Genomic DNA, 20,075 nt, shown 5'->3' with positions numbered 1-20,075 from the left:
CACTTGTTAACAAACTTGCATGACATTAAGTAAGAAAAACTAACCTAAATATCAGGTTGAACCAAATCTCTATTGTTTTTAATCGGTTTTTTTTTTTTTTTGTTATTGTTTTAGCTTTTTGCTTTTATCTTTGGGCGTATACACTACATTGCCTGAAGTTCAGTGGGTTGGACACCTCTTGTCGCCGCAGTCCTTTTACAAAGCTGTTTAACAGCTTTCCTAAACTCTTGCATTCTTATGGCATATATCAATGGATTGACTATAGAATTGGCATAATATAACAGCGCTAACGTTACGTCTATTTGAATGAATGCTACAAGAGACATTTGACTGAATATGTGATCCTCAATTACCATCCAAATAGATGAGGGCAGAATTGTCAGGATAGAGACCACGGTAACTATGCTTAAGGTTACTGACAATTTCCTTTCTGACGCAACTGCGCTAAAATGCTGCGGAGGAGGGTTATTGTTTACTTTTATGGTAATAATAACATTGCAAACAGTTATGATAAGAAGGGCAAGAAAAGTATAACACGCAAATGGAAACAGAGTTAAAATTAAACCGAGCTCTTTAAGAACAGCCATCGTGAATGCCAGAAGCAAAGCTTTCATCCAACTGCCAATAATAACTTTGAGGTAAAGCCATTTCTCTATCAAACAGTGCCTAAAGGGAAAAAGAGTGGCGTGCAACCGCTCTAAAGAAATTAACGAGAGATTGCCAAGAGACGCAAGGGGAAATATGAGGCTCGAGGTTAAAATGATGGATTTATGCCAGCTGAAACCATGTCCATGATCGCTAAAATCTTTGCTGAATATGTTCACTGGTCCTGACACGGCTCCCACCAGTAAATCAGCCACAGTCAGGTTTATTATCAGATACGTAGTGCGCTTGCGTAAGTGGCGATTTCTTACAAATGCGACGACAGTGAAAACGTTGATTATAGTTATGAAAATGAATTCAATGAGTAAAACTTTTTTCCACAAATTTTCCAGCTTTTCTAAAGAAGGATCTTCAGTAGCGTCACCAACCATACTTCAATAAAACTTAAACGTTCCTTCTCCTCGTGTTCATTCGTTGTAAGCTGTGGATAAGAACAAAGTAAAGAAAAAGATGTTCAGCTGATTCTTACAGTAGAACTCTTAGAGTAATATTTCATTTCCTAGACAAGACCTTTCTAAATAATTTTTTTCAATGATTCATTCTTTTGCTTTTCCCGTGTTCGGTGTGGTTGTCTCGCAGTTGTTTTGAGAGACATGAGCTATGCCAGTGTCCATATATGGTTATAGCAATGCCATAAACACACAAGTTAAAAGCTTTGAATGTTTGTCAAATGGGCCGGTCATAAAAAATATTTCAACCTGAAATATGAACGGCAAAGTTTCCGAAGGAAGGTTTTTCTTTTGGTAAATATATTTTGCCAATGACGGTCTGTCTGTGTTAGTACGAAAAAAATAATGACATACTATCCTAACTTATTGAACACTGAGTAGCTCCCCTAAATTATCAACAATAAATTTACTTTCTGCATCTAATTTCCACAATTTTTTCTAAAAGTGTTTGATTGCGTCGTTATTTAACCTGAATCGTCGCCATTTTCTTTTTCGTCGGATCGTCATTTACTGACAGAAATCTTGCATGATGGCTGTCAATAAAGCCCGCGACACACCACGCGAGTTTTTTCGCCCATCCCGGTGATGTGGCACTTCGACCTTGTTGAAGTACAAAGTACAAACAAGCAACTTTTAAAAATGGCAGGTACTAAACTAAAATTCTTTAAAAATTGAACTAAAACAATGCGGTTCCCTTTTGTCAACTCTTTTGTCATTCATTCATCTGCATTAATAAAAAGGAGCATCGCCTCATAATTTGTTTTAGCCTCGTAGTTGTGTTACTTGCGGTAGAACAACTGACTTAACTTATGAGCTAAACGATTGCTTTTCTAAGAAAAAAATATTCTTCCCTTCCTTAAAATTTGCACAAAATGATCCAGCTTTCCAACTTCAAAAAATGGCAGGTGCTAAACTAAAATAGTTTAAAAATTGAGCTAAATCGATACGGTTTCCTTTTGTCATTTATTTATCTGCATTAATAAAAAGGAGCATCGCCTCATAATTTGTTTTAGCCTCGTAGTTGCGTTACCTGCGGTAGAACAACTGACTTAACTGATGAGCTAAACGATTGCTTTTCTAAAAAAAATATTCTTCCCTTCCTTAAAATTTATACTAAATGATCCAGCTTTCCACGTCACCCTGTAGCTCAGTGGTTAGCGACCGACCATTATAGGGAACGTCATGGGTTTGACTCTTTCGTGGCATGTGCAATACAACATCTTTATATTTCATCATTTGAGCAAAATCGTCACTTTGTGATTCGACAACTGTTTGAACTCATTTCTATTTATTCAAGATATTTATATGTACATGTAAGTCGCCGCCTAACTGAGCGATCGTCTTAGATCATCTTCCGGTCTCACTAACTATGATCTTCGTGCACTGAAATTTTAGTGGAATATTTAAAGAGAAGCACAAAATAATAATCTCATGTCAGCTTTGTCTAAATGATTCAGCCTTTCAACAGCCCAACGGCGTATTCTCCAAGAAAAGACACTTGCAAGAAACTTAATGGGAGTTTATTAAACGATCTGCAAACCCTACCCCTAAAACGCCTGATATATTTCTGAGAGAAAGCACTTTATCACTTGATTGGGTTAAAATAAAGTATTACTACTCACCTCGTTTCTTGATAACGTGAATAATGCCAACTTGACTCCAAAACTGTGTTTAACTGGTGAGATTGAATCTTGCTATAAACACGCCGCTCATTTGCATGAAGTTAGCTCTTCTTTCGATCAATGTTAGTAGACTAGTCAAATGTTCATTCAAGTGCAAATTTTTGTGTCAACTCAAATTAATTATTAACTGCCTCAATTTCAATCGTATTTGTGTTTTTAGCCAGTCCAAGCTGTTGCAGCCTGCGTGCAGACGTCCCATTCAGTTTTTGTTCCTTGAACAGAAAAATAGACGTTTAATCGAGTTTCAGTATCCTTCTATTTCTCTAGGATGCAGGATAAGGCTGTAATTGGCTGCTTTACGGCTGGGCATTGTAAGAATAAATTAGTGAACTAACAAGGGAACCAGCGAAAGAAAGGACGGACGGACGGACGGACGAACAAATGAAGGTTCGGACAAAATGACCATCTAATGAATCAAGAAATCACGGACAAACTTACGTCTAAAATACAATAAAACTACAATGCAAAATCCAACAAGAGGCTAGGTAGTTCAACCTCACAAGTTATTCTTAAACTTGTAACAAGGAAAATTAAAATTAGTAGTCCTTTGGCAACGTTAAGGTAAAGCCAAAAAAATCAAGTCTGGTTTGATACTCCCACGAAATTCTGGAGGTAATTTATGTAATTTAATTTTATTTTCATTGACAGATATTATCTTTTTTTTTCCTTTTTCTGTTTTAGTACAGCGGTTCCGCTTAGAGTGTCATCATGAACCATTGGAGTCAGTCGCTGATTGCTGTCCAGTGTAATTAAACAAGAGCAAGAGGTTGTTGACCACTTTTAAATCTCAGCGTGGCGTCCTTACGTCATCCTTTTCATTATGCATTCAACGGGAAACAAACCAACAAATGTCTAAAACCATAATTAATTCCCATTTTTTTTTTATCGACGCGGCTTCTCTAACTCAGCATACAAAAAAACTCTATGAACTGACAAGTATCTTTTTAAAAACTCATCTCATTTTGCGGGAGGTTTTTTAATGAATCAGTTTTCAGTGTTTGCTTGGGGAATTGGACAGATATACAGTATACAGCCTCTGCAGTACAGTTAGCTATTCTTCATAGTTATACCTTTTCTAAATTTTCCTGTTTACATCCTTCAGGTATCGGCAGCTTTGCTTTGTCCCGTTGTCCCTTATAGAATTGTGTAAAGTTTTCAGAACTGATAATGGATTTCCTTGACACATGACATCATCGTCCCATTTTTCATACTTCGAAGGAGGAAGTGTTAGAAGCACTATATTCTTCCTGTTTCATTTGCGTAATTTCAATGGTCTTGAAGTTGCGAAGAAGGCGGAGAGAAAGGAATGGGCGTTCAGAGCCTCTTCCACCGCCATTCCAAGACTTCGAGGAGGTCCCTAAAAAGTAAAGCAAACCAAAAACAAAAAGGTGACTTCAGTGGAAGAGCTCTTACCATCTTTTCTTCGATTTCTTAATTACACATGCAAAGCTGCAGTGCCAAGACCTCAAGCAACACTGTTAAAGTGCTACTACGATCAAAACTTCATGTCATGTATGAAACAAAAACACGTTCTTTACAGCTTATCCGATGTGGCTGTACCTGTCTTGGTCACTGAAATAAAGTTTGGGCCCCGTAAATTGAAAATATTGAGCCTTGAAAACTAGTGTTTTCGAGTCCGCCATTATGAATTTATGTTCCAGTGAGCCCGCGGTATGAAAGTGATTGGAGTTGCGGTATTTTTATTCAAACCTATCGTGTTTTTGTCGTGACGTAATACTCTCAACTCGCTGATCGAGCGAGTACTGTAGTCCTCCTTCTCAGAGCTGTTTTGACCACAGAAAGCTCTCCTGGATCGTTTTCGCATGATATAGGCAAAGGAAATTAAGAAGTCCTGACTCTGTAGAGCTAGTTCCGTCTGAAGAAGAGGCAGCCGAATAACTTCAGTGGCTAGCGCTTTTGCTACAAGAGAAGGAAGAGCAGACTTTGCTGAGTCGTTCATCTCTCGGGTAAGATATATTAGAGATAAAGATTGATATTTAGATGTGTTATTTGCTGTATTAACAAAACAGGCAAGCTTTAAAAGTGTAGTGCCTGAGAATCCTCAACAATTTCTCTTGACTACTAGCCAGTTCATTCCCCGGAGGTAGGCTACCGGAGACTCAGTTGAATTGAAATCGAAGTCAAGTCTAGGTTTTTAGCTTTGCTTTCGAAAGTTTGCCTTGGTGTTAAATTAGAGTGCACAGTTAAGTTTCGGTTCCGAGTAAGCTTACTGTTTTTGCACTTTTTCGCCATGGAAAAAGAATATATATTGTAGTGAAAAGCTCTGTACAATGGCCTGAATTTAAGCTGATCGTTCCCTTGTAATTGATGCTAAGTTTCCTCTTGGTTCAATATTTTCTCAGGTGCAAATATTCAAATTGCTCCCTTGAGCGACTTACCAAGCCTGGAGAGTGCTGGTGCTGCATGGACATCATTGTATCCAGATTTGAATAAGTACAGTAATCAATAAACAAATAAATTTGCAAGGCAACAACAATTTGCAATGATTTGTTTTCTTCCCTTGCACCATCATCTTTTCTGTGTACATATATTTTTTTTTAAGGTGGCTCACATCAGGTTAAACACCGCTGCACTGGATGCTTTAATGCACTGAAGAAATGACTAGGTTTATAAATGAAAATTTATTAAGGCATGCTTTCTGGTAACAAGCATCCACCTAGGCAAATAAGGGGAGGAAAAGTAGGAATTTTGCAAATATACATTGAAAACAATATTCTTGGGAGTTAAAGTTTGTGATTCAGGTATTAATTGAAATTTTTTTGCTTATTCTAATGAAGGGTCAAATCAACCTCACAACAAACATCCTTTGTCCTACATGTCTAAGGGCAAACCCCCAAGCAAGTGTTGATGAGTCTGATACACTGTTGCTGTGGTAACAGTTCTCGTTACTTTCACTTTTGGTGCGGTGAGAGATGGGCAAATGCATGCTACCAAAATGAAGTAAAGTTGAGACTGTTGTGAGCCACCTTTCATTTTTTTCTCAAGGTTGTTCTTCTTGATCAGTGTTTATTCTTAGAAAATGTAGATTCAATTTCATTTGTACAACAACAAATTTATTGGTGAAACAAGATTCTGGCACTCTTTTTCAAATGAACATAAAAATAAAATTATTAATGTACTGCAGACAATGAACCATAAACCTTATTCCAAAATGGCTACCATATTAATATTGTTTATATTCAAATTAGTATTTATTTAAAACCACACCAAAAGAGAAAACATTTGAGTTCTGGTTGCTATACATGGCTCAGGAATGTCTGTGCTTCAGCTCCCTATTAGCAGGGTGCAGGGGGTGGGGAGGGGGGGAGGTGGAGTGTCATGAAAGAATAAGCAGTGAAAACAGAGGGTCACATAAATTTATGCTCTTGCAATCATAATTTATAGTATGACAGGGAGAGCGAGTTATATACAAAAGACAAAATAAAATTTGTTAATTTAAGTCATTATTTAACAAAAGCAAGACAAGTATTAAGTATTAAAATATTAATGTAAAGGAAATGTGTAGCATAACGGAGTTATATGATGCCAATGGGCTCTATAGATGATTTGAATTATGTTGGGGCAAAATGGTTCCAGTAAGCATACCTGCCAACTCTCCCGGTTTTCCCGGGAGTCTCCAATTTTTTTATCAAATCTCCCGGTCTCCCGGGTAGAGCACCAAATCTCCCGGGAAATACCTACCACGGTCTTTGTGAGATATGTTTTCTCCCCCCCCCCCCCCCACCCCCACTGAAGCCCTAAATGTAGGCTTGATGACACGGTTCTGCTGGGACCGCGGAACAAATAGAGCAGATTTCTACAGTCTCCAGATTTTTGTACTCCGGGGGTTGACAGGTATGAGTAAGTAACTTACAGTTTGCCTCCATTCTTGTTTTCTTTTTCTGGTATTTGAGCTACATTGTATTACCTGTTCAGGGGGAGGGTCATGAAATTTCATTTGCATTGCTATGGAGGGTCACATCATTTTCATTGCTCAATTTAAAATCTCCACCTCACTCCCCCCCCCCCCCCCCTCCCCACTAATTTCTGACCAGTCCCTAAAACAGAAGCCTATGTAATGGAAAGAGTTACAATGAGGAGGCATGATGAATGAAAAGAAAACAGTTCTTTTATTGATTCTATTTGTCAACTGGTGGTTGATGACAAAAGATCAAGAAAAGCCCTTGAGAAAGGTCAGTGCTCTTCAACTGCTAGTTTAAGGAGGAGCACTGTCCTTTTCTTGGCTGTCCACATTTTTCACGTGTTGTGCTCTGCAAGGCTTGTTTTGGCCTGTATTTAATAGTAAGAGCTGGGTTTTGACGTCGTTGCAACTCAGCGTCTGAAAAATAAATCAAAATTTAAAATACATTACCAATTGAATCTAATTGATAAGAAACAACTGAATGTGAGGTTTTCTTAAAACCTTTCTTAAACCAAAAATTCAAACTATTTCTTCAAGAAAACCACTTAAAAGAAAGAAGGAACCCTTTTGTAAACGCCAAAGACCACCTTATCGAAAGCTGAGTGAAAATGGATAATTAAAGTGGTTTTCTTCGCGTTTGTTTGCACAGTTTTTGCCACAAGCTTTTGCACAAGCAAAGTAATGCACCTATCAATGTCAAGCCCGAGGGGGGAGGGGTCGGGCTACCCACGGGAATTTGACTGGGAGGTCTGTCCCCAGGGTAGGGATTTTGACCATATGTGATGTCCCAGGGGTGGGGAATTTTGACAATGTTGCCATCTTGAAGTACAGATCATTTATTGAATAACAGTGCAATGAACAGTTCATATTATCATTGATTTGTAAGATTATTTTCAAAAACTTCAGCTTTAATATTGCTATCCCTACAATGCTAGGCATAGTAAAAAGGTTTTTAAAGCATTTTAATCCAGTCGCTTTAAGATAAATCTTTCAGTTTTATCTCTGGTAGAGCGGACAAGCCTTAACTACTTTCACGAGAAATGACCATAAATGATCACACTTGAAATTTCACAAATTGTGCAGTAATTATTAAGCTTTAAACCTAAGGGTTGGTTAAAAAGTTAGTTTCCGTTCCCGGAAAGATCCCGAAAAAGAAAAGAAATAAACCACTTGTTGCTGTGATGTAATTTCGTTGATTCTGTTGTAATTTAATTTCTGCACTCCTCTTGTGTCAGCAAGGTCTGAATGGTATTTGACCACTTCTACTTGCCCCAGGATGGGGGATTTTGATACTTTTGATCAATTATGTTGTCCCTGGGGTGGGGAATTTGACTCATTTTTTCAGAAAATGTCAAAATCCCCACCCCTTGCCCGACCTCCCCCCCCTCGGGCTTGACATTGATAGGTGCATAAACACAAGCTTACTCTTATCGCACTGAGATGTTTTGGAAATGCTTCGGAGGGAAAAGCTAGTTCCGGGAGCTAGTTGCACTTACATTATTTACTCGTTCAATCAAAGTTTAGTACTTTAGAAACGCAATATAAAATGTGTATAAAAATTTGTGACTGCTATTTGTATGGGTGCTGAACAAGGTATCGAGGAATCACCAAAGATAAAAAACAATATTCACACAATTCGCCCACTTTACATAAGCTTACCTTTTGCCGCTCCTTCCCCTTCGGAGATTTTTTTCAGGTTCACGATCTCCTGATCGCTTACCCTTTTCAAAAGATCAGGTTTAATTTGTGTTCACTGACTTGGGTGGAATGCCCAAGTGTCCCTCGAACTAAACCGAGAAAATAGCAAAACGTGCAAGACAACAAACTGGACCCACACATCTCTCGTTCTGTCGGCCAGACTCGCATGCAGCGCAAATGCCTGCCGCTCGATTAGAGCAGTTGTTATACCACTGAACAACACAGCGACTTCCCGCCATTGAAAGAACGAAACATTTTTCGAAAACGTGTTCGAAACCGTATGAGAAGTTAGCCTCTGGGCTTCGAGTTGAGAGTCTGACGTCACTTGTTTTTCCCGGGTGACCCGGCCTCTGTTGTCATTGGACACCATCTGCCTTTGGTAACCAGGCCGCAGGAACATGGCGGTTCAATGGCGGATGAAAATTCGTGGAGTTTGAGCGCAAAAAAATCGCACTTTCCTTCATCTTATGAGGATATAACTTGGAGATCATGTACTTTAGGACATAAACTAGCAATCAACCGCAAATAAAAGGTATTCGAAAATTTGATCGTAGTAGCACTTTAATAGTTCTTTATTCAACGAAACCTTCCAGAAGCTGTTCCTATTGTTTGTCTAATATAATTTCTTTAACACGTTTTGTGAGCCAAAAGTTTAGGATCTAACGGCTCATAAGATTCAGCAACTTTAAGGTTTAAGTTTTACCTGTACAAAACTATACAACAGTCACTACGCAGTTGATTCCAACAAAGTATGAAAGGGACACCGTTTACAACACTCTTTTAAAACTTAAATACCGCGTTGCACTGAATCTTAATTTTTTTTAATTACATATACAAGCTACAATAGATAGATCAAGAGCAACGCCATCAATAATTCTTTATTCAATGAAACTTTCCAGGAGTTGTTCCTATTGATTGTCTAATAACGCCTTAAACAAATTTAATATTTAAGTTTTACAAGTTGTACCAAGGAAACAATAGTCACTGCACAGTTGATTCCATCAAAATTTGAAAAGAGCACTTTTTACAACACTTTTTAAAAACTTGCCTCACAAAGTAAGAAGGTATGATTTAAATATCAGGATAAATCAAATATCAATTTTTTGGAATCGTTAAAGTTTGTCCATTGTTTTACTGCTTTAATATTTGTGCTCATGTGCTACATTGAAGCTTTCAGTTCAACGGGTTGGACATCCCTTGTCGCTGCAGTTCTCTTGCAAAGCTGCGTAACCGCTTTCCTAAACTCCTGCATTCTTATGGCATATATCAATGGATTGACGATAGAATTGGCATAATATAACAACAGTAACTTATCGTATATTTTAGAGACTGCCGCAGGAGATATTTGTTCAAATATGTATTGTGCAATTATCATCCAAATAGCTAAGGGCAGAATAGTCAGGACAGAGACGACGGTAACTATGCTTAAGGTTACTGACAATTTCCTTTCTGACGCAACCACACTAGAATGCTGCGGAGGAGGGTTCATTTTGACGTTTATGGTAATAATAACATTGCAAACAGTTATTATAAAAAGGGTAAGAAAAGTATAACATGCACGTGGATAGTCAATTAAAACTAAATCAAGCTCTCCAAGAACAGACATCATGGATGCCAGAAGCAAAGTTATCATCCAGCTGCCAATAATAACTTTGAAGTAAAGCCATTTCTCAATTAAGCAGTGCCTAAAGGGGAAAAGTGTGGCGTGCAACCGCTCTAAAGAAATTAACGAGAGGTTGGCTTGAGAGGCTGCGGGGAATATGTTGATCGAGGTTAAAATGATGACTTCTCGCCAGCTGAAACCATGTCTCTCATCGAAAAATGGGGGGGATATTCCCATTGGTCCCGACACTGCTCCCACCAGTAAATCAGCCACAGTCAGGTTTATTATCAGATACGTAGTGCGCTTGCGTAAAAGGCGATTTCTTGCAAAGGCGACGACTGTGAAGAGGTTGATAATAGCTATCACAATAAATTCAGTGAGTAAAACTTTTCTCCATGCAGTTTCAAGCTTTTCCAAAGAAGGTTCTTTAGTACCGTTACCAACCATACTTCAATAAAACTTTAACGCTACTTCTCCTCGTGTTAATCTGTTGTAAGCTGTGGATAAAAACAAAGTAAAGAAAAAGATGTTTAGCCGTTTCTTACAGTAGAACTCTTAGAGTAATGTTTCATTTCTTAGACTAGACCTTTCTTTTAATTTATTTCAATGATTCATTCGAGTTTGGTGTGGTTGTCTTGGAGTTGTTTGGAGAGACACGGCATAAGCTATGCCAGTGTCCATATATGGTCATAGTAATGCCATAAACACGTTAGTTAAAAGCCATTAATAAAACTTCAACCTGAAATATGAAAGGCAAAGTTTCCGTAGGGAGGTTTTTCTCTTGGTATTTTGCCAACGGTGTTAGTAAGAAAACAAGAATGACATGCTTCCCTAACTTATTAAACACTGAGTAGCTCCTCTAAAATATTAATAATAAATTTACTTTCTGCGTCTAATTTCCAATTTTTTTTCTAAAAGTGTTTTACTTAATCGTTATCGATCGTAAATCGTCGCTCCATTTTCTATTTCGTCGGATCCTCATTTACAGAAATCTTGATAGCGACGTAAAATTTCGCAAAGAATGTCAATAAAGCCCGCGACACACCTGGCGATATTTTTCGCCAATCACGGCGATGTGGCACTTCAACCTTGCTCCCAGGCTCCATCTTAGCGCTGCTACCGCCATTTTGAAAAGTCATGTGATAAAATAGCCCATCCTGATTGACTAGCGATTCGCAGCGATGAGCGTAGAAAATCAAAGGAATGGGCACACTAGGCGAATGCCGGCGAATTTAATCGCCGATATCTAAAATCGCCTAGTGAGTTATCGGCTTAAAATGATGATTTTATGCCTTTTTTCCATAAAGATGTCAGTCTTTCAGCCGAACAGTTCGACAAATATTTTCCAGGAAAAGACGGTTGTTTTCATAGAGATTATACAGTCCTTATGCTGAACAGTCTAAAACTTTTCTCTCGGAAAAGACGGGTTGCCCTGTTTTCATAAAAATTCATTCCTTTACCTGAATAGCCCTACCAATATTCTCTAGAAAAGACCGTTGCTTTAAAGTCTCAAACTCTACTCAAACGTCGCAATTTTGCTATGGCGAAGTGTTTAATTTCTCATTTCGGGTAGGAAAATTTCGAAGCATTTTGCCCTATTGGTCGAGCAACGGCAAACTATGCCCAAGGCGGCTTCAGTGAAAGTAGCAGTGTGACCTATTTTTAGTGTCACTTTGAATAGCCAAATAAACATATTTGTATCGAGGGAAACGTTGAAGTAATGATTCAGTATTGTTAACTACAAACGTACTAGTGCATAGAAACTAGCATCAATCATCTTTGTCTGCGGATGGCTAGGATGGAAATGGGTTGCAAGCAATTTTTTCAAGTTCATCTTGTGTATTTTCAAGAAAACGCTAAATACTAATTATGGTTTATTTTTTACTCGGACATATCATTTTATATTTTCCTCCCGGTGCTCTAATCGTGATTTCACATCAAAGACGGGGTTATTTGTCAAAAATTTGAACAGTTTTGTTCAACGCACAGCAAAATCTCCGTGACAGTGCCCCTTTAAAGCTTGTTCTTGTCATCGTAAAGATCTACGGATGCAGTGAATTCTTGTTTTGGTAAAATGATAATTGTCCACAAGAAATTCTTAGGTGTATGTAGATTAATTTCGATCAAACATGACAACGTATTAAAACGATGTTATTTTAATTTGTGCAAAAAACATCAGCTGCACCTATATGGCATAAGGTGGATCCGATTGGTTGTCTAATTTCTTTAGTTGTTTTTATCCTTCGTCAATTTGTATGTGTTGATCACGAGGACATCGAAGTTCGTGCAAATAATCGCTCACTCGGTATCTGGTGTGGGAAATTTGTTTCTTTTTTCTTTAAACAAGACGAGGATGAATTGTTAATTAACAGTAAACAGATAAAAATACGAATAAATAAACAGGACGTGTTCTAGGTATATAGACTTCTTTCTAACGAATTTTTAAAAAAGGTAAATTGCTTGAATTAACTGGAGAAGTGTCAATCAAGGCACACAAATCTTCCCCAAGATGTATCTAAAGTACGAACAAACAACCACTAAAAATGGCAGGTGCTTATCTAAAATTCTTTAAAAATTGAGCTAAGACCATGCGTTTGCCTTTTGGCAACTCTTTTGTTATTTAGCCATCTGCATAAATAAGACGAACATCGCATCATAATTTTTTTTTGTTCCCTTTGTTGTTTTACATGCAGTAAAACAACTGTTTTAACAGGTGAGCTAAACCATTGTTTTTCTGAAAATTATTATTCCCTTCGTTAAAATTTATACTAAATCATCCAGCTTTCCACATCACCCTGTAGCTCAGTGGTCAGCGACCGACCATGCATTATAAGGAACGCCATGGGTTTTACTCGTGTTGAAAAGGAAGATATTTCTTTCTTTCAAAATCGTGGGATGTGCAATACATCTTTCTTTATATTTTATTACTTGAGCAAAATTGTCACTTTTGGTTCACCAAGTGTTTGAACTCATTTCTATTTATTCACGATATTTATATGTAAGTCGCCGCCTCAACTGAGTGGTCGTCTTTGATCATCTTCCGGTCTCACTAGCAGTGATCTTCGTGAACTGAAATTTTACCGCAATGTTAGAAGACAGGCACAAAGCAATAATCTCATGCCAGATTTGTTTGAATGTTTCCGCCTTGCAACCACCCAGCAGCGTATTCACCAGTAAACGACACTCGCAATCAACTGAAATTTCTAACCTGATATTTTTTAATAGAAATCATCTTGCCTCGTGATTGAGTTAGAATAAAATATCGTTTCTCACCTCGTCTCTTGATAACGTGAATAATGCCAACTTGGCTCCAAAACCGCCTTTAACTAGCGAGACGGGATCTTGCTTTACCTCTTCTTTCGATCAATTTTAGTAAACATGTAAAATTTTCATTAAACACAAATTTGTGTTTACTCAGGTTGATTACTAACTGTCCCAATTTCAATCACATTTACGTTTTTTAACAAGTCTTAGCTGCTACAGCCTGCGTACAGACATCCCATATTTTCTTTCCTTAAGGCCGAAAAGAGACGTCTGATGCAACGCCGTTGTTAGTCCTATTTCCCTTTATTTCTTTAGGGTGGGGACTAGTCTCTAATTGGTTGCTTGGCACCTGGGAATTGTTAGAATAAGTTAGTGAACGAATGGACAAACGAAGGGTTGGGCAAAATGTCCATCTGATTTACCAAGAAATAAAAACCTACGTCTAAAATACAATAAAATTCCAATGCAAAATTCAACAATAGGCTAGATAATACAATGTTACAAGATATACTTAAACTTATAAGAGGAAAACTAAAATTATCATTCGTTTCCTAAAGTATAGGTGAGGCCAGAAGAATCAACTCTGATTGGCTATTTCCACGAAATGCTCGAGATGTAATTTATGCGACATAATTGGTGAGGGATTTATCGTTGACAGACATTTTCTTATTTCACTCTTACTGTTTAGGTACTTCAGCCGTTCGGTTTAGAGTATAACCATGAACCATTGGAGTCCTGTATAAAGCAGTTAAAATCAAGTTTGTTGACCATCTTTGAATCTCAGTGTGACGTCCTGGGTCATCGTTTTCATTAAACATTCAGCTAGAGATAAGCCAACAAATGTCTAAAAACATGATTAACTTCCAATTTTAATGATATCGAAGCAGCTTCTACAAATTATAGAAGAAAACTTTATGAACTGATAATTATCTCTTAAAAAAGAGCTCATCTCATTTTGCCATTTTTTTTTCCGGTTTTCCAAAGCCGAATGTTTTTCCTTTGGTATTTTGGCTGGTCATATTGTGAGTTCGAACTCACAGCTATCGAACCAACTGGGAGCTGATCATATTGTGAGTTCGAACTCACAATATGACCAGCTCCGGATTTTTCTCGGTAGCTCAGTTAGTAATGCACTGCTCTGGCATCACAGAGGTCATGGGTTTGAATCCCGTTCAAACCTGAGTTTTTTTTTTTCCGTTTTTCCCCTTTCGCAACTGTGTAAACTGCGTAAATAACTGCGATGATTTTTCTTCTATTTAACCTATTCCATAATATCAACAATAAATTTAAATTCTGCGTCGTATTTGCACAAATTTTCCGAAAAGTGTGTGATCGCATCGTTATCGATCGTTCAATAAATCGTCATTTACAGAAAGCTTGATGGTGACGAGGATTTCGCAATGAATGTCAATGAATTGATGATTTTATGCCTTGTTTCCATTAAGATTTCAGTGCTTCAGATGAACAGTCCCACAAATATTCTCAGGGATAAGACGGTTGCTTTAATTGGGTTATGTGATGATTTCGTGCCTTGAGCTCAACAGTGACGCAAATATTCTGTAGGAAAAAGGCGGTTGGTTTAAATTTAATTTGAAACCTCAAACTCTACCCAAACGTCTCAATTTTGCTATGGCGAAGTATTCAATTTCTTCGACGACGCATTTTGCCCTATTACTCGATCAACCCCAAACTATGTCCAAGGCTGCCTTCGTTGAAGCTTGTTCTTGCCATCGTAAAGTTCTATGAATGCAGAGAATTCGGTTTTTTGTTTTTGTTTGTTTCTTGTTGTTGTTGTTTTTGTTTTTTGCTTGATAAAATGATCGACGCTTCTAATTTTCATAAACCATATTTTTTTTTTGTGCACATGAAGTTGTTAGGTGTATGTAAATTAATTCGATAAAACTTGACAATCTTTATCCAACATATTAAAGCTATGTTTTGTTGGTGCTAAAGCATCAACCGTACCCATATGGCATGGGGTGAAAGCAAGAATCTGATTGGTTGTCTAATATCTTTAGTTGTTTTTATCCTTCGTCAATTTTTATATTTTGATAGCGACGACATCGAAATATTTTTTCTCTAAACTAGACGACATGGAAAGTAACGCGGATCCTCGCTTACTCGATATTTGGCGTGGAAATTTTTTTCTCTAAACTAGGTGCGAATAAGTCGCTAATTAACAGTAAACAGATAGAAATATAAATGACTAAATATGAAGTGTGCCAGGTATATAAACTCCTTTGTAACCCTTGTTTTTTTATGAGCATTGTCGAGTATTTTTATTCAAAAGGTAAATTGTTTGAATTAACTGGGAAACTATCACTCGAGGCACACCAAACTTTCACAAAATGTCTCTATAGTATAAACAAGAAACTACTAAAAATGGCAGGTGTTTAACTAAAGTTGTTAAAAAATTGAGCTCAAACCATACGTTTGCCTTTTGTTAACTCTTTTGTCATTTAGCCGTCTACAATAACAAAGAGGAACATTGCCTTATAATTTGTTTTATTCCCCTCGTTGTTTTGCATGTGGTAAAAGAACTGACTTAACTGATGAGATAAACGATTACATTTCTAAAAATTATTCTTCTATTACTTAAAATTGACCCAGCTTTCCACGTCACCTTTTAGCTCAGTTTTTAGCGACCGACCATTATAGGGAACGTCATGGGTTTGACTCACGTTGGGAAAAAATATTATTGCTTGTTTCAAAATCGTGACATGTAGAATACTACATGTCTCTTTATATTAATTTATTTGAGGGAAACGACCACTTTTTATTCGACAAGTGTTTGAATTCATCGCTATTTATTCACGATATTTATATATCACTCGCCTCTCAACTGAGGGGTTGCCTATAATCTTTCTTACTAACAGTGATCTTCGTGGACTTAAATTTCATGCAATGTTAACAGAGAAGGACAAATAATATTGTATTCCAGGTTTGTTTGAATGTTTCAGCCTTGCAACAGCGCCACTGCATATTCACTAGCAAACCACGCTCACAACAAACTTGATTGGAGTTTATGAAACCGTCTGCATATTCTATCCCAAAAACGCGTGATATATTTCTAAGAGAACCCATTTTACCATCTGACTGGGCTAAAATAAAATATTATTACATACCTCGTTTCTTGATAAAGTGAATAATGCCAAATTGACTCAACGCTTGACGCCAACTTAACTTGGTGTCAATTTATCTGCTTTTATTTGGCGAAACTAGATCTTGTTATAAACGTGCCGCTCATTTGCATCAAATTTAACTCTTCTTCGACCAATTTTAGTAGACATGTTAAATTTTCATTAAGCGCAAATTAATGTGTCAACTCAAGGCATTTATTATCTTTCCCAATTTCCATCTCATTTGCGTTTATTTATTTAGTTAGTTTTTTTTAGCCAGTCCAAGCTGTTACTTCCTGCGTGCTGATGTCCCATATTTTCTTTCCTTGACGGGTTAGAGAGAGGTCTTATGCAACGCCGTTGTTTCTTCTGTAAGATGCGGGATTGGGCCTAAATTGGTTGCTTTACAGTTGGGCATTATTAGAATAAATCAGTGAACGGAGAAAGAAACTAGCTTTAAAATTAAGTGCTCCCCATAATAGCATTAAGTTATCAAATGATTCTTTTCAGGTGAAATTTTCGAGTTTATGTTGAGACGTTCAAGCGAGATGAAAGAGCCTTCCCACGGAAATAACTTGAAATCAGTGAAATTAATACCCTGTCTCTCCTATCACGCTACACTTCCAAACTACCCTTATTTTTAAGCTAGAAAATGTAAATGCTCCCTTTTTACGTGACCTTAAAGCAGAATTTGCTTAAAATATCACGAATAAAGTCCACCGCAAGAAAAACTGAAAAAATCCCGCACCGACGTAAACGCAAACATCAGCCGTTTCTCGACTTGCCACATGGATGAAACGCGTCCGTTGTTTTACCTTTGTATACATTTATCACTAGAAAGTAGAATCAAAAAATCTTCTTGATACCCATCTGTACAAATATACTTGCCAAAAAAGCTTAGTTTTTCTGTGTGTCTGTCGAAAATACTGAAGAAATAATGCAACATTGTTACTGACTACTTGACTCATTCAATCACAACCGGATAACCAGACAGAAAACTAGATATAAAGAAATGCTCTTACTTGACTGCAATCGTTACTCACATTATATCTGGTGTAATCACATCCCCGAGACAAGGCTGAAAATTGTCTGAAATTCCGCATATTAGAGATTCAAAGTTTTGTACGACGCGAATAAATTTCATTGCGTGACAAGTGAAATTCGATACACAAGCGCGCTAAAAGCACAGGAATAAACTAGTAAAGATTATAGAGTGCGTTCGACAGCCCTAAGTTGTGCGATTGTACGGCCTGCTGCGTGACTTTTTTTAGGTAGCTCTTTCGTCCTTTTATATCTGTACGTATTTTGTAACTACCAAGGTGAAATATTTGCGATAAACGAAGCTGAGTTTAAAATTTCGGCGGCTACGTTGTTGAACTTAAAAATAATAGAAAGTATTTTCGGTCCGTCTGTTGCGTGACACCGTCGATGCACATCATTTTCGGTAAAACGCTGTCAATCTTTGAGAAAAACGAAACTTACAGGCCAGCGTTCTATTTTGGTCTTCTACTCAAAAGGTATTTTACCAAAGTGCCGCGAAACTTACGCGACCATAAAGCCGTAAAAATGTCAAACTGAAGCGAGCTAATTTGCATACAGTTTTGAAAGACATCTCAGGGCCAAGGTTATACAGAGAGCGGACATGTTCTCCAACCAATAGATTTAATCCATTGGATAGCGAATTATCCGCTGGTGAAAGGCCCTCTTTACTCGTATTCTAAAAGGTTTCTGAACATGGCAACGATTTTGATGACGATGGTCTTTTCGTAGTTCCACAGGCTAGTTTGCGGTTGAAATCAATTTCTGACACGACGAAATGTACAACGGGCGTGCAGCGCTGTCGTTTTCGATGAATTTATTTCCCACGGAAAATTATTTTACCGCGGCCACAAAACGTGTTAGTTCTTCAATAGAATCTTTCACAAAAAAGATTTCTGGAAGAAAGGGAAAAGATTCTGCAGAGATATTTCTATCCAGTGAATATTGATGAACATTGCAGTTGAAATGTGATCCGGTAAATTATTCCCGATGTATGCAAATCAGTTGCTCGGATGAACTGCGTCTGTCTTCCAACCTGTTATTGCCTAGCAACCTTTCTTTGTCTGACGGCATTCATACTTGTTTTTCCCTGTTGCCAGGCAACATTACGTTGTGATGTCATCCGCCACTGCAAAAAAATCTGCGGGGGATGCCAGATGTGCGTCCCAAGATCCATCGATCGATTGATCGACAACAAAAAAATCTCGATTCAAAGCCGTGACCAAGATTAGGATGACGTTCTGCGAACGCAACTATGTCAATAGTTACACTTGTGATGACAGTGTGAAAATAATTTTTCAAATTACAACAAGAAGAAATTGAGGCAAGTCTAGGTCTGCCATGTATATTTGATGTAATGAAACGATAATTGCGAGTTTTCCTCCCCGAAGATCTACCCTGTGTTGTCTGTGCCTGATTTCTCATCAATAACATTACAGGAAAAGTCAACAACTCAAGAACTTTCGAAACTATACTATCCTCGAACAAAAAGCTAATATATTTGGGAGAATGAAGTTTGTCTTTCGCCATGGTAACTCACCTGCGGATCAAGCTCAAAAGATGAGCAAGATTTGGAATGGGTTACGTTTAATTAATGCAAAATAAGGACGTTCACCATGAATGGAACGAAAAAATAATAATTCCTTTCAGGTTAACTTATTAACGTACAATGGAAGTCAAACCTAGCTTTAATGTCTGTTTGAGATGAATTACTGATTGTAATAAAATGTTAAATGGAAATACACAACATTGTTCTGCGTTATTGCTGACGGAAGGGCTGATCGAATTTTAAAGGGGAAGTATCACGAAAATTTGATGTCATTTCAAAACTCAAAAACGTTTGTCTGACAACAGAAACAAAAAATAATTGTCTAGTTTTGTTATAAATTATCACCCTAGCACAATAAAACTGTCGATTAGTGCCTCTGGCCAGAGACAGAGTAGGCCGGTGTGGATTGAAACTTGAAAAATGTTAGGCTAATGTTTTTCAAGTTCTCGCATTTTTGTTTCCAAAATGCGCTAGAACAGAGTACGAGTTGTTCCTGTCAAGAATTGAGTTGATTTCTCTCCTCTAGTTGTTCTAGAATTATTTTGTAGCAAAGTGAAGATCTTATTTCACCATTTTTTAACAAAAAAGGTCATAAACCTAATGCCCCTTTAAGATAAGAGTACAATCTTAATTGCTTCCTTTTTTCGATAAAGTTTTATGTCTTCTGGGAGGGGTATGGGTATAACGTTTCTAGAACAATCCATTGGTTGAGATAGAAGACTTTAGTCATGAAATGACAGACTCCTTTTGCGTCTTGTGTTCATTTCTGCCACTCACAAATATTGCCATAAGGTTGCTTGTGGTTGAGTCTGATATGCTTATAGCAAAACATAGTCTCGTTGAGAGATTGTTTTAACAGTTTGTAACTCCTTAAACTAGGAGATTTATCAAGGTTTTTTTTCCTTCTTTCTCTACTACTACTACTACTACTACTACTACTACTACTACTACTACTACTACTACTACTACTACTACTACTACTACTACTACTACTACTACTACTACTACTACTACTACTACTACTACTACTACTTTTACCGCTACCGCTACTGCTACTGCTACTGCTACTGCTACTGCTACTGCTGCTG

General features: G+C 37.5%; 1 protein-coding gene across 1 annotated transcript in view; it reads right to left on the bottom strand.

The window, feature by feature from the left end:
* The window catches only part of LOC146463243 (uncharacterized), a 90,289-nt gene that overhangs the window by 21,301 nt on the left and 48,913 nt on the right, over positions 1 to 20,075 (bottom strand). The gene's annotated exons all lie outside the window — the stretch shown is intronic.

This window comes from Pavona decussata, unplaced genomic scaffold, assembly GCF_977016875.1.
Source record: "Pavona decussata unplaced genomic scaffold, jaPavDecu1.1 SCAFFOLD_180, whole genome shotgun sequence".
NCBI lineage: Eukaryota > Metazoa > Cnidaria > Anthozoa > Scleractinia > Agariciidae > Pavona > Pavona decussata.
This window is presented reverse-complemented; position numbering and strand designations above follow the sequence as displayed.